Here is a 14964-nt window from a genome sequence, read left to right on the forward strand (position 1 = left end):
GAGTCCGCAGGAGCTATGTCAACATAAATAAATGTATAAATCCACACACACCTTGTATCCACCCCAGAACCCAACCACCCTTTCATTTAAAAAAGATGAGACTGGCAAGGTGGTCACAACCTCATGACACTTATGTGCAACACCCAGATTGGCAACCCACGATGGAATACATAGCTATCTTTTTAATACACCATTATATGCTCATGCTTTGGCTTGATCTTAGTATTGGATACCTACTGTTTTAGAGTCCTCTCTACCAACAGAATGGGAGCACTTTTGGAAGTACAGTCATAACTATTTTACACATGATTCAGACAAATCAATGAAAGCGTCAGTTGTTTTCAAAGATACAGATGACTGCTGGACTGTAAGCAGATGTTCTATAAAGGGTAACTAAAGATGAAAAGCCACAGAGACTTTTGTGCTGGCTAAAGCAAATAGATAAGCAGATACAGACTTCCTGGAGAGAGGAAATAAAAAGAATAATCACAGGTGGCCAAAGATAGTAGCTACAGATTTGCGGGGAAAGCAGGAAATTAGGGACAGATATACTGGGACCAATCCTGCTTCCCTTAAAGTCAATGGGAGTTTTGTCACTGTACTGTAATGAGGGCAGGATGAAGACCATAAAACATATACCCATACTGCATACAGCATATTTGTGATGTGCTTGTATTATCTGGTTTCTTCAGTGCTTTATTAAACCTAGAAAGTGAGGCCAGTAGAATATTTCACAGATCTTCACTGGAAATGTAGTAGGCATGTTTATTTTGACCTAGGAAGGGATTGCCCCATTGGTGCTATTAGCAAAATCACAGACATCACCTTACTGAATTATTTGGTTGAGTGGCCAATATTTTTTTAAAAGGTGTTCTACTTCCTAATGCCACATCTCATTCTTAAAGTCTCCTCCCTTGTTCTCAGGCTGCCGCCAAGACTCCAGCCTTTGTAAGTGTGTGTGAGACAAGAGCAACAAGCCAAAAATTTAAAACACAGGGGATTAAAAGGTAGGCTTCTAAACCCTTACTTTGCTGCCTAAATAAGTGGCCTGATTTTCAGAAGTGCCAGACACTCAAGAGCTCCTATTGAAGTCAAAGTATTTGAGCCTTTTGAAAATATCAAGTTTCAGTAAGAAACACAACCACAGTAGAAGAGGCAACTTGAAAGCATGGGGAGTTTTTTTTTTTTCCTCTGCATAATGTTTTGTTTTTCTGATAATCTCAGGATTTTACTCTGGTTTCTCCCCAGAGCACTGTGGTCAAGTGGATAAGGCACCAGACTGGGACTCAGGAGTTGTATTCCCAGCTCTATACTGGACTACTGGGTGAGCTTGGGCAAGTCAGGGAACCTCTGTGCCTTAATTTCCCCATCCGTAAAAGGGGGATAATTGTACTGGCCTCCTTTGTAAAGCACTCTTAGATCTACTGCTGAAGAATGCTACTGTAAGAGTTAGGTATTAATGACTATTTTATACTTTCTGATGTTAACCTCAGATACCAAATTCAGAGGTGATGATGAGAATCTTACACTCTCTTACACTCAGTGAGACTCCTTTCCACTCCCTTTACATCAGGAGAAGACATAAGAAGCTGTAAGCTGTAAGTTACAATCGCTGCAGCTGAAAGAAGCTGTAAATTAAACTAGGCCCTATCCCACCTTCACTCACATCTTTCTCTAGCTCCTCAATGCATACGTTAGACCAGCTTAAACTCCCAGACACATGGGCAGAGTTGATAGCAATAGGCGTAAGGGAGTGAAAGAATCTACGTTACCGTCAGGGCACTTCACTTACAGATCATCTCTGAATTTGGCCACAGATCTATAGGTAGAGTGACACAGTTACAAGACAGCTCTAGCCGGGCATATATACAAATATTTAATAAACTGCCAATAGATGGCACTCACAGATACATAGCACCGTTCCCAAGTTTTGTAGACCAACATACTTGTTACACACTGCCGATGACTTCCTTCGTGCAGCTCTTAACGGTAACAAGGGACGTTCTTTCCGAAAGGCTGGATCGTAGGAAGTGCTGCATGCTCTCTCAACTCCCCCAGAGAGCCCTTAGCACTTCATGACTCAGATCCACGCCAACAGGATTGGGTCTTTTTTAATTCTGTCTTATAATGAGCAGTCTCTTAGCAGCAAAGCAGGTAGGGAAAGAAGAAAAAATCCAGCAAGGCTAATACTGAAACAAGGGGAAATCCCAGCCTGAGTCATTATAGGAAAGGGAGTTTTCTATCCCCTTAAGCCTTATGTTACTTACTCAACCAAATAAACTGATCAAGACTGCTAGGTATCATCCAGTAACCTACTGTAGGCTAGGATATAGGACTGGTGCAGATCTCCATGATTCTGTAGCAAAGCACTCTTATGATTTCATCTTCAATTTGCTGTGAACACAAGGCAGTTTCATGACTACAATAGGATGGCTCTGTTTTTAGGGGATGACAGATACACATGCAGATCTGATTCTGATTTTACACTTTAAGGACACTCCAAGGACATCTGCAGTCTTGCTCCTGCTTTACAATGGGTGTAAATGAGAACAGAATGAGGCCTACAATGTTTTAGTCATTCCATAATTGCAGCAGGTATTTGGTTTATTGTTTCCTATTTGTTTGTTATGGTTTCTTGTTCTCTCTCCCCATGCTAAGACTATAAGCTCTTTGTGGGGAGGAGCTATTCTTTATTACTTATGAGTATAATGCCTAACACAATGAGGGCCTGATCTCTGGTTGGAGCCCTACTGTGTTACTGCAATACAAACAAATAATGTAGTGTAACAATATAACAAATACTAAGAGTCTGAGGTTTCCATGAACACAAACTGCTGAAGGACCATTATGCTAGTGTGGTTGGAGGACTGTATGGAAGAGCCATCAGGTATACGTCAATTCATAAAGCATCTCCATCATTACATTTTTATGTCACCCATGGAAGGCAACTGACATCTTCAGATGATATTTTAGCTATCGGTTTTGCTGCAAAGAACTGAGAGGCTATGCTGTTATGTGAGAAAAGTTTGTGTGGGACAGCAGATCTTATCTTCTTCATTGCAAAAATCCCAAATCAACATTTTGGACACCATCTCACTTTGTTGAAAAGGCTCAGAGAAATTGGCTTTCACTGGACTGGGGGAACATAAAGCAAAATATTCAGGTTACAATCTGTTTGTCCTGGGGTTCTTTCGAGCCTTGCCAAAGACCTGTGGATCTTCATAGAGGTCCCAATCTAATGCCTGCTGAAATGAAAGGGAGGCTTTCCCTCAACTTCTCTGGACATTGGTTAGGCCCAGATTCACTTGCTCCCTCCCCTCCAAAGCGGCATGTGTGGTAAGCATTCCCTACGGTCTGAGAAGTGGATGGGAAGAGCGTCCCGCCAGTCAGCTGGCATAGTCCTTCAGTCAGGGGATTAACACATGAGAGGAGGTACTCGCTGTCAAATGGCTTTTTGAGAGTCTGCACAGTGTACACAGCCCATGCTGCACTGAGAAGAAACTGCGTAGCCGGGTGCTGGAATCAATTCTGAGATTGTCATTATAATAGGTTTAATATAGCTGCATTGCCTGTTCTAGTTATAATCATTAACCTCTAGTCGCTATTTTTAAAAAAATAGCTTGAATTAGATATTTGGTTACCACTTATTCAAAACTCAGACAATGTATTGCTTTGCAAATATTTGCAAAAAAAAGCAGCTCACTTGTCCATTTTTTTTAAAGTAACATTTGATAAAGTTGCCTGGTTTGATAAATGTCATCAGAAGTTTGACTCAATTTAATGAAATCTCCAGAAATAACATGCTCTGTGAAATGTAAAGAAACTCAGTCTACAATGTAACACCCTGTTAAATAGGCAGAGCTGACAATTATATTACTATATAAATATTTCTCTAAACAAAAATCTTCTGTGGTAACGATCATCATTTTGTCTCTGATATTCACATCAGTGTTTTGTAAACCCACTAATACTCCTTAAATAAATAAATAGGTTAAAAAAGGTGTTTAAAACTGCCACCTATTTTTTAAAAACAAATTTTTCCCCTCTTTCTTTTAAATAAACCCTGAATTTTCAACTTAAGTTTAGCGGACAATATCCCTTTAATCAGTTTCTATTTCAGAGCTCATCTTGGTGTTTGGAAAACGCTCTTCTTCAGCGAAGAGCCCTCCGAGACGCCAGCCTTCCATGAGGTCAAACCTCCTGCATGGCTTGCTGCAATCTGTTCCTGGCCCATGAGGATATTAAAGTTCTTTGTGGGTTTTTCTAAACTCTGTGTATTTTGAAGCTGAATGTTAAGCTTCAGTGGAGATGTTACAGAAAGGGGTCAGGGACTTCATGCCACACTACAACAGGACATAATTTACCAGAATTTTGAGACTCAGGCAAAAACTCATTGAATAATGCCACATACAGATATAAGACCTGCCACACTTTTTGTCTGGAAATCTAAGCTCTTGACTTGGAAATGTGACCTTTAAATAGTAGTTATTTGCTACAATTCCTCTTAAGGTTATTGTGAGAGCTTGTCATGGTTTTCTTAATAACAATGAGATGAGAAGTGACTAAAATACTAAGTCAGAGAAATGTGTTATACAAAAAAGGATTCAAATCAGAATGTTATGATATTCAGAAAGTACACCAGGTGCTGGAAAGCTATTATTTGCTCCTAAATGCTATTATAAAAATCTGAAGTTGTAAAGATTTGTTTTAAGCTTTAATTGTGACTAAATTTTAACACTGTTATTATTAATGTTAGAGAGGCAGGGTAGGCTAGAGGATAGAGTCCTGGGATGAGACTCAAGCGAGCTGTGTTCTACTCTAAGCTCTGCCACTCACTTACTGGGTGACCACGGGCAAGTCACTTTCCCTGTTTGTTTCCTGTTTTGCCCTTTGTCTGTCTTGTCGATTTTGATAAGCTCTTCTAAAAGCAGGGACTTGCTCTTGCTATGTGTTGGCACAATGCCCCAAAGAGCTTACAGACTAAGAAAATGCTAGGCTTTCAGCCTTTCTAGGGTACAAATGGCATCAGCCATCCCAGCTATTTTGCATTTAAACAGCTTCTCAGTGCAGGCCCTTCTGCATGAAGTACCCAGGAATGAAACAGCCAGATCGGCAAGATTTTCAAGCCTGTCAGCATTAATCTGCCTGAGCACAGGATCGAGTGAAGGACTGACTATACCAGCTAAGCTTCAGTCAGGCTGTTGGGCTATAGGTCCCAGGGGGCACTTCCAATCTTCCAAGCAGCTCTATAGACTTGAAGAGCCAAAGCCTCAGCTCATGCAATCAGAAAATTTAGGATAAATATCAAGGAAAACTTCCTCATTGTGAAGTGGATTAAGCCAGCGATTTGCAGCCTCTCACGAGACTTTGTTACAACAGAAGGTGGCTCTGGGACCTCCCAGTTCCTATCCACCCAGCCACAAGGGACGGGAAGAAGGTCCTGACCCTTGAAACCTGTTCACCAGCGCTCCTCGCAGGGGTAGTCATGACCACCAGACTGAGAACCTCTGGACTGAGCTAGAAGAACAGCCACCAACTGCGGTAAGTCATGGAAGACGACACCCCATCACTTGCGGCTTTTAAGACTCAACTGGACAAAACACCATTAAATATGCACTAGAGAGAAATCCTGGACTAGGTGGGCTGATGATGAGTCTCTCCCAAATCTCTAATGTCTCTGATTCTGCATCCCTTGGAGTCCTTTAAATAGAACAGAAGTCCTGTAAATCTCTGGGTCTATTCTCATGTAGCACACAATGGCAATCTGCTACGTACCTGGAGCCAGAGAAGTTTTATTGCCTGTTTTAACAAGTATGAACTGCTTTTGGATTCATGGCTCCCCACCACCTCTCTTCCATATATTCAGCCATTTCTTACAATTTCTTTATTGCTTATATTTCATATCTTTTCCCCTTGCAAGATATGTTTTATTTTATAATGTTTCTCATGCACTGAAACAAAGTTCTAAGTCAAGCAGTTACCAGGGCTAGAGGATCTAACCCTCCTCCAGTCAGAATGGCTGTTGTGTAATAGCCATCATGTGAACTTTAAGTATAAATTATTATTATTGAGCTTGTATTACCTTGGCTGTTTGCCCAGCATGTTCTTGATAACTCAGGGTCACAAGAAATGAGTAATACTCTGGTCCTACTCAATAAGACACAGGATAAGCATGATTAAAATGGCTTTAGCATTCAAGAATCCTTAGGTATTGGACTTCAAATTAAATTTAAAATGATTTTGATTGCTTTCCATGAATAATTACTATTAACTCTTACTATCGTATCTGCCCCTTTCCAGAGCCCTTATTGATTCCCTGTTGCTCACATGCTAAGAATATCCTTGGGTAATGTTTTGGAGATTGAAGGTACTAACAAGAGTTTGTAAAATTAATGGGATTCTGTAAGTACAAGGCAAAAGAAAACTGGATTGATTTCTTTTGTGTGACTAATTTGATACCTGACTGGTGAGATGGAAGCAATGCCAAATGATGCGTTTCAGTGGCAAAGCTAGCATGCAATCATTTGCTCCATGGAATCATATCATTTTGGCACTGGCAGGTTACCACCTGGGAAAATGGCCCATAAAGCGCTTCCTAATTATAGTTTGAGATGGAACTGGCCCTCCTAGTCCTCCACCTCTCTGAAGCACTAGCCCGTGTTGTTCATGCTAATAATTAAGTCTCCCTTAAAAATGGGTGTGCAATCACACTGTAATTGTCTCAGATCAGTATTACAAGCAGCTGCTGAAGACACTAAGTCTTTCATTCAGTACTGAATCCCATTTCACAACTATTTCATTACTTCGCGTAGATGCGGTTAAGGACCTTGTCTAGCCCACATGGATCCAGCTTTTAGATTAAGACATTTTAAGTTGTTGAAATCCTAGAAAAAATACCCCAGTTGCCTCTCACTGGGATAGTTACTTAAAAAAAACCCCAAAATCTTGAAAGCCTGAACTCTGTGCAGTCAGTGAATGGAACGAGGAGGCAGCTCAAGATACTGGATTGTTAATGGACAGGATTCAGTGATGTTTCTCCTATATTCTGAGTTCTCCATTACAGTTAGAGTTTCTCTCTCTCTTGAGCTTATCACAAAATGAGTGCCACTAATCGGCAGCCTAATAACATTGCCCCTTTCGAGAGTGCTAGTCAGTCAACTGTAACATGAGTGTCCTACCTTGGCATTGGCTTTAAATGCCAGTGAATCTGCTCTGCTTGCTCAAGATGGGCACTGTTACAAGACTCACTGTCTCAGAGTGTCCCATCACAGCAAGACCCAACATTGTGGCACTCTGCCTCAGTTTCCCCACCACTATCTTCAGCAGACAACGCATTTTAAATAGTTATACCCTCCACAGGGTAACAGAGTCCCTTTGTCCAAGTCTAACACAACATCATAGCAAAAGAGTCCTCAGCCCCACCAGGTTCAGCCATCAGCCCCTTTCCTCAAAGGTGGGCTCCTAGCAGCAATGGCCTGCCCCACAGTCTAACTCCCAATCAGCCAGGTCAGGATTATTCACTACTGAGGGCCTCTGGCAAGACACAGCCCTCAGCCACTTCCTAGCCTGAGCCCAGCTTCCTGCCCCACATCAGAGCAGCCTGCCCGCTCCCCTCCCCAGCCAGCTCTTATGCTGGGCTTTTCTCCTCCTCTCTGGCTGCCTTTCTCCTCAGGGCCAGCCACAGGAGACTCCCTCTAAAGCCCTTTTCTCTCAGCTGGCCTAGACTGCCCCCCCCCGGCCCTCCCAGGGGCTTTTCCTCCATGGACCTCCCCCACCTGCTTCCTCTTCTTCCATTTAAGTCCTATAACCTGCACAAGTGTAGCGGGGCAGAGCTAATGGAACAGGGCTGGTTGGCCCAACACCTCCTGGCCCTTAAAGGGGATGGTTGCCCTATAACAGAGACTTTTTCTGTTACGTGGAGCTGGATACTAGTCTTTTGTATTTCATAATCACAAGGGGTATCACCCAAACACATCTTTAATGTGGAGTGATTCTTCTCCTATTCAGTCTCTCCCTCACTTGCTCCATTCCTTCTTCTATTCATCTCCCCGCCAGTCAGAGCAAACCAACATTCATTTTTCATCCCAGCAATATCATCAGTTCCCCAGGAAGGTTTCATGGCTGTTTGAGGGTCAGGACAGGTAAGGCTTTCCTACACAAAACAGTCTGCTGTTTTAACCTATCCACTCACTGAATCCTAATGCTAGACAAGATGATTGAGAACTCTTATGTGATCCATGTTTCCTCTTTCCCACTGGCCAATTCAGCATTGTTTACCTCTTCCTCTCAAACTCCTTGAATGTCCTCCCACTTCCTGAATTGTGTGCCTCCTCTGGTGACCTTCTAATAATGTTGCCAAATTTATACCACAGTGAAACCCAAACTCCCTCTCACAAAAGTCCATGATTTGTCAGTGTCTCCCCCTGAGGCAGAGTACAGACATTTCCCCCCCCCCCCCCAGATGTACATGGAAGAGAGCTAGAGGTGAGAGCAGGGTACATCGTTTGCTCATTCTGTTTACCCATCATAGCCTTGCTAATAGCACAATCAGGTTTAATGTTCTTTAATGTGTTTCTGAGAGAGAAGCCAGTATCAGGGACAGCTGCTGTACATATGGACACTGTTATTTTATACCAGCAAACATGCCATGATCATGTGCGATATAGGGATCATGCATGAAACATGCCAGAATGCCCTTAACAGGGCACAATGATCTTTACATGTTCCTTGCACTGAACTTTGGATATGGATCTTTGCATGCCTTGACATGAGTCCATGAGTTCTCCTTGCCTTTTTGTCCACATGGGATGAAGACACTGCTGTTTCTTACCGTACTGGGGGATGGAATTATATCAATCACTTTAATCATGAGTATCCCAGTTATTCCAGCCCTGGATCTCTCATGAGCCGGGAATGCCAATCAGGGCAAATTACATGGGGGGTCTACTGCTGAAGACAGACATCCAGGAAGATTAACAAAATTTTGTCCAGTTGTGGCTCATTGCATGGCAAATGCCCTTTCACTTATGACTACTCAGACATCATCCTAGACTTACAGTAGGAATGAACACGTGGGTTAGCAAACAGGGCGTGGGTTGGGAGGGGGAAGGGTATAAGCCAAACAAAGGTGACTAGAAAGACTTTGATACCAGATACAAACTTGAGATAACGAGGTACCAAGCAGCAGACAATCAATAGCAGAGCCTTATGAAGAGCACCATTAGCGACCTGGAGGCTGGGCTCTTATAGCCAGCCAAAAAAACCTCACAAAGCAATGGTGATTATTTTGCTACAACATGACATAGCAGAGAAATAGGAAACAAAATACCCACTAATTAAACTGATCCCTACAATGAGAAAAACATCCAAAATTAATCTCTGAGTAAGTAGTAGAGGCCCATGTTTGTGTATCCCATTCATAGCTGGGACCCCACACCAGCTTCCCCTAGCAACTTCTAGATTCCATATATCACTCAGCAACTTCCAGCTGAAACCCTCCTTCACATCATATTTTCAAAGTATACCAGCAAGAACAGTCCCTTTTCACTAGCTTTTAAAATATCTTTTCCCAAGCAACTCATCTTAACTCTGCAGCAAATGTTACTTCCCATTTACCTTCACATGAAGAAAAGAGTGCTCCAACTTCATTAAATAAGTTCCCTTTTAGCTTACTTCCCCAATTTCATGTTGCCTGAGACTAACTTCCTACAGCAGAGCTTGGAGGCTTGCCAGTGTATGATTACTAATCATGCTTATTACACCAAAGCCTGAGGGTCGACCAGAAATGGGGCCCCTTTTGCTAGCCACTGTACAAACACACAATAGTAAAGGGTCCCTGCATTTGTAAAGAGACTGCTCAGTTCAACAAAAATAATACTTTACTCACAGTACTGCAGGCTGGGAACTTGCTGCCTTATTCACCTGCTTCACAACAGAGTTTTTGGCTTGGGGTGGAGGAGGAGAGATGCCCTCTTACAAAACAAGCAGTAAGGGCATCCCATAATTCTTTGGATAATCAAATAACCCAGTAATGTCCACTTTGCTTCACCTGCCTCAAAGAGCACAGTTTGGGAGTTAGGGGCTTAAATTCCTTTGAGGAGCTGGGTTTTACTATTTCTAGAGAATCATCTCACAAATCAGGGCTACCTGAAAGAAATACCCCATTTTAAGAAGAAACAAAAGATTAAAGAAATCAGCCAGCCCAAGAAAGGAAGAACTACTAATAGGAAAACTCAACCACTTTTCCCTGAGGCCAACAGCCAAAAGAATTTGTGGTCCAGTCTGTCTGCTAGCTATGATTTTTGCAGTGTGCTGTCCATATACTACTAATGGAAGCATCTTTGTTGGGGCATATAGGCTCACAACCAACACCACCTAAGCATACATGAACACTAAGGAGCATCCTTAGTGCAACTTAACCTAGGTCTCCAGAAATGAGAGGCTAGTGCAAAAACTCACTGACTCCTAACCTAATGCAAATCCAAGATCCAAATGTTTATGGGGGGGTATGAGAACTTTGTAACCTATCTGGATTTTGTAGCAATTCAAGAGCCTCCATTTTGGATGTGAGCTTAATTTCTTTCACTGTCTTTATCACTGCTCCCTCCCCAGCTTTGTGGCCATGAAAATAAATTGGCTTTGGCCTGTCATATCTGTGGAAGGAAATCATGGGCACAGCATGTCTTGTAAAAGCAATATGCTCAGTTTTATATTTTATTTATATTATAATTGGATTCCCCATCTGGTCAAGAAAAGCACTAAGCTCCAAAGAAGCCAAAAGAAAGGAGAGGGGAGGAGAGAGTGCTCTCAAGTTGTGTTACTGTTTACATGCACCAGGCTATCATGGAGAATCCAAAATGGATTCAGGGAAGTTTATTCTCAGGTCCATTAGCCCTTAGTCATTCTGTCCAGACTTCCAACAGCATATCACACAAGCAGCTTAAGCGAAGGAGAGTTTGAACTAGATGGGACTGAGACACAAAGAACCAGCTCCTCAGCTAGCATAAATTAGCATACTTCCATTGAAATCAACACAGCGAGGATGACTTTCAACAGTTGATGCTCTGGTTCAAAATCAGGATCCAATTAGGATACAAAGCCTGAAGTGTTTAGAGCCAAGGTGTTGGGTAGGGCCCAATCTCAGGTTTTCTCTTGTGGTGGAACCACTGGGTTATGCAAATAAATAAAAGTGGAGCGGCGTTTAGGGCTTAAGTGGTTTAACAGAAAATAGCTGCTGACAATCTGAATAGCTCTTGAAAATGGACACAGCTGTTTTTCACAAACTCTCAAGAAACTTATTTTTCCATCTTCTCTGCACATTGTATTATTCATTTCATATTATGCTGCCCCTGAGACATCTTAACTTTGCTGAACAAGGGCCATATTGGGAACTTGCTGTGAGCCATTGGACCACACTTAATTTACCTGGCATGGAGCAGAAAAAAGAGGCTGCTTAAATGGAGTTTCACATGACTGGGCGTGTAGTTTGTAGTTTGTCCACGTCTGTATTAAAGACGGGAGGTTATTGACAATATTCTAGAGTTCCCATCTGTCTAATTTTGGCCACCCTGTTCTAACCCAATGATCATCATTACAAATAAATGACTTCTGTGTGTCTTACTTATGTGAGTAAGACAAGCAGCATTTGGCTGCAGAACTTGTCAGAAAGCAAGTGGCTGAGTGTAAAAGTGATCTTGGGGGCCACAATAAAGAACAAAAATCTATTTTTTAATTAAGCAGGGACACTCTGCCAAATTCTGATTCACTCACAGGTGTAAATCAAAAGTAATCCCACCAATTTCAGTGGAGTTATGCCATGCTTATACCAGTGTAAATGAGATCAAAATGTATTTCTCTCCCCCCCCCCGGTCACTAAGCACTGAAAGAGAATCAAAGAAAAAACAACAAAGAAATACAAGACAAAGCCATGCAGAGGATTCAAGGAGCAGGTGGAGGAAGGGAGTTTGAGGAGAGATGTTATGATTAGGTAGTTTGTTTTCCTTTACAATTTCCTTTTGTAAACTGTGGGTGACCTAGTAGTTCCTGCATAATACAGTCTTCAGTGTAGTTCTCTAATGTATATAAGGATTCTGTTAAAGGCACAGAAAATAAATGAAAAAATCAATAACAGCAGGTGGAGATGAAATATAAACCCTCATATAACATACTTAAAGATCAATTTCCTGCAGCCCTACCTTTTAGGGGCTGTCACTGGCTCTTGCCATGATGATCCCTAACTATGCTGTGAGCACTTGTGCAAAGTGTCTGCCATGGGGTGCAACATAGGACTGCTTCCTCATAGCCTTCAGTGATCTCTTCACTATACATAGTGTGTGAGGCATCCTTGTAACAAAAGAAGGATGATCACTGTGCTGGCAGGAATGCAACAGCCAAAGATTTGCTTTTGCCGTACTGTCCTCCACCCCCTGCATACGGGAAATGCTATGGCTGAATTCCCTGGCCATGCCATTCGCTGGGTTCTTCTCCCTGTGTGCAGGTAAGACAATGAAGCACCATGGGCGGGTGCTGGTAAACCTGCTAATTAAACTTCGGACAACACATCGATTTTTATGTTTCTGTTGAAGTGAATTGCTGGTTAACACACATCTGGCTACTACATGTCGTGTCGGTGCAAACAGTTGTAAAGACCCCAAACGTCGGCAGCTTAAAACTTCCCCTTTAATTTTCAGGATCTCATAATGACTTTGAATCTGATAAGAAGTGTTTGCAGGGAACATCTAGCTATGTATGCAATCATGGGTTCATTTTATAATGTGTCTGTTATAACGCACAGAGGCCAGCTCATTTAGGCATCTCTTCCTATGGTGCAGCGACATCTGCTGGCAGTGGCAATTGCATTGGATGCATTCAGAACGCTGATAAATCTTACGTACAAAAGATTAAGGATTGTTCATGATCAGCCCTTGATAGTTTAAGGCCAGCTCATGATGATGGGCTCTTAATGTTCTGAAAACACAATTTACAAACGAAATGTAAAGACTTACAAGACACACCTTAAAACAAACATAAGTTTGGGGAGCGGTGTTCCTACGGGGAAAAGAGCTAATTAGTGCCACCATCTGCTGCGAGCCCGGTGCAGACACACTTCACTGTAAATTAATGCCTGCCATTGGAAGGGCAGTGCTCCAGGGAACCCACAGGAGTCAGTCTTACTTACACCATTTGGTGTTGGACTTCAGAAACCAAACAGTGGAGTCAGGATTGATTGGCTGGTAGTGAAGACAAATTTACAGTAAAATGACATTGATGTGCTCTGGGAAATTGGCAACAAAAGCTCATTTTAAAATGCGGTGTGGGGGAAAGGCTCTGGGATCTCTCTGATCAGCCCTTGTGATTAAAAGAGAGGAATGGTTTTGGGGTTAATGATAGTGAAGAACTTGGAATCAAGAGATCTGACTACTATTCCTGGTTTTGCCACAGATTTCCTGGGTGACCTTGAACAAATCACTTAGCTTCTCTGGGCAGGATAAAGCACTGAAGTTTGTCGGAAAATTGTGTTATCTTCCCCAGGAAATTTTTGTTTTCCCCAAACAAAAAGTTAAAATGAAAATTTTCGGTGTTCATCCAAAACATTTTCTATTTTCAATAAAAATTTGAATTTTTTCCCCCATGGAAGGTAGATTTTATTTTTTAAAATTGTTTTGCCCAAACCCCATTTTACTGTGAAAAAAGAAAAATTTTGACCAGCCCTACTTATCTGATCTACATCGGGGTCCTTTAGTGCTGTGAACAATTGGCTTACTTTAGTGACTAAAACAGGTGTTTATTCTCCCCCCCGCTTTCCCCCTGCAGTCAATAAAGCTAGAAAAGAGTGAGCTAGGGTCTGTTCTGGTTCAACTGCAGGAACATTGTTACTGGTGATGATGCCTGAGACTGTAAGACTCTGCTTGGCTTCAAATCTGAGTGAGTTTGCAGGACTGTCAGAAATCAATGGAGATGCATTGATTTATGTCTGCTGGGAATCTGGCCCATGAACTTGTTCACTAAGGACATTTGATGGGGCGTCACCAAAAAGCCAAGTGGGAAGCCCCACTATGTGTTTTTTAAGAAAGTTGCTTTGCAGAGTATACCCCTTTAAATACTGCACTTTTAGGGATTTCAGCCCAGTCTGTAGGGAAATATTTTTAACCCATATTGTGTTGTGGCAGAAAAATAAAGAAGTCCCCTTCTAGCCTAGTTTGTGGAGATAGGAATAGCTCCTCATTGTTCTCTTCACTCTTGTAGTTATGTACCAAGAATGCTTAATTTCTGTCTTTCATTTATTTGCCTAAATGCCTGAAAAAGAATGACAGGACCAAGTTTCTCCCACTCCTACAGCACCCCTTGTGCTTGGTTATGACCACCTTTGGTTTGTTATGATCTTTACCTGGTTTGAGTTGCCACAGCTTCTTGTAACAATCCCGCTGCCCTCACGTGCACGCAATTCAGGCCAGGAAAACAAGAATCAGCCCAACTTACTGAAGTGAGAACAGCGATGGCAGTAAGAGATCTCAATCTCGCTCACAGCCTGCTGGTGCCAACCATGGATGGGAAAATGACGGGTTTTGGCTGGTGAGTTCATTGTGGTGGGGGGATCATGAGAAGAGCAGGGCTATGCCTGACAGAATGGGCTGTGTCAATGGAAGGCAGTCACTGAGACCATGTCTAAGAGGGCAGTTTCCTCCCCTTGCATATTCAAACTGGCCTCTTGCGGAAACAACAAGCAAGGATTTTGAAATTAATATGGGCTTGCCTTAATGTAAACAAAGGAATGGAACCGAACCTTCTACAGTGACAGGTCCTGAAGAGCAGGGATTGTATTTACAGTCTTTCTTCATCCTTTCCTCCCCCTCCAAAATACCCCCAGATATTTAAAAACACTGGAGAACTCTTTGCATTTACAGTCATGGTCATTTATTTAAACGCTATCACATTTAGCTCCCTGGTAATGTCAATTTTTCCTTT

The 14964-nt window shown here is 42.2% G+C and overlaps 1 long non-coding RNA gene across 1 annotated transcript in view; it reads right to left on the reverse strand.

Annotated features, from left to right (window-relative positions):
• Positions 1–10001, reverse strand: part of LOC137153437 (uncharacterized) — a 63712-nt gene extending 53711 nt beyond the window's left edge. Inside the window, exon 1 of the long non-coding RNA XR_010919803.1 lies at positions 9887–10001. This is a non-coding gene — a long non-coding RNA (uncharacterized lncRNA). The remainder of the gene's footprint in view (positions 1–9886) is intronic.
• Positions 10002–14964: the final 4963 nt, after the last annotated feature.

The sequence above is a fragment of the Emydura macquarii genome, unplaced genomic scaffold, assembly GCF_026122565.2.
Source record: "Emydura macquarii macquarii isolate MOO-44397 ecotype Brisbane River unplaced genomic scaffold, CSIRO-AGI_Emac_v2 contig_1253, whole genome shotgun sequence".
Classification (NCBI taxonomy): domain Eukaryota; kingdom Metazoa; phylum Chordata; order Testudines; family Chelidae; genus Emydura; species Emydura macquarii.